Genomic DNA, 865 nt, shown 5'->3' with positions numbered 1-865 from the left:
CCAAACTTTGTCTCTGTAACTCCTTTCATGGGTATTTTGTACCCTATTCTAAGGAGGAATGAAGTANCNACACGTTGGTCTTCCTTCTTCTTGGTTTTCTTGTGTTTTGAAAATTGCATCTTGGATATTCTAAGTTTCTGGACTAATATCCACTTATCAGTCTTCTTGAAAAGACCATGTTGACATGTTTGACGCTTATAGTGAGCCTCAGTCTGGAAATCACTGTAGATACAAACTCAAGAGGTACCGTTTTCTGCTGGGTTTGACTAGTATGTTTGGTTGATTTACGAAATCTTCTAGCCATTGTATTTAAAGAAATGCCAATGTATTTAAGGAAATACTGGGGGAATAAAATGATACTGTGATGGAGTAAGTCATGCTGCTGGATGAGGGAGCTTTGTTAGTTATGGCAGGACTGAGGCAGCTATATCCTTATTGCTGACTGCAAGCTGGAGAACTGGTCAACTCCAGTCATTCTATTTTATATTTGAGTACACTGTTGCTCTTTTCAGAACACCAGAAAAGGGCATTGGATTCCATTACAGATGGTTGTGAGCCACCATGTGGTTGCTGGGAATTGAACTCGGGTCCTCCGGAAGACCAGTCAGTGCTCTTAACCGCTGAGCCATCTCCCCAGCCCAACTCCAGTCATTCTGTGAACGTTTCAGAACTTTCATCATTATTTTTTAGCGTTCCTTGTGAAAAGCGGGAGAGATTTTTTTTTTTCTTTTGGATGTGTGGATACGAAGCCAGTTAAAAATTCTTTAAAATAAATAATTAAAGCTTCCTCTTGGAACAAACAGAAACCAACCAACTACCACCACCACCACCACCACCACCATCACCACCACCACCACCACCACCA

The 865-nt window shown here is 41.1% G+C and overlaps 1 protein-coding gene across 2 annotated transcripts in view; it reads right to left on the bottom strand.

Moving 5' to 3' along the window:
- The window catches only part of Nwd2 (NACHT and WD repeat domain containing 2), a 158,324-nt gene that overhangs the window by 61,797 nt on the left and 95,662 nt on the right, over positions 1 to 865 (bottom strand). The gene's annotated exons all lie outside the window — the stretch shown is intronic.

This window comes from Mus pahari, chromosome 13 (genome assembly GCF_900095145.1).
Source record: "Mus pahari chromosome 13, PAHARI_EIJ_v1.1, whole genome shotgun sequence".
Classification (NCBI taxonomy): domain Eukaryota; kingdom Metazoa; phylum Chordata; class Mammalia; order Rodentia; family Muridae; genus Mus; species Mus pahari.
The sequence above is the reverse complement of the archived record's forward strand: the minus strand, read 5'-3'. Positions and strand labels throughout refer to the sequence as shown.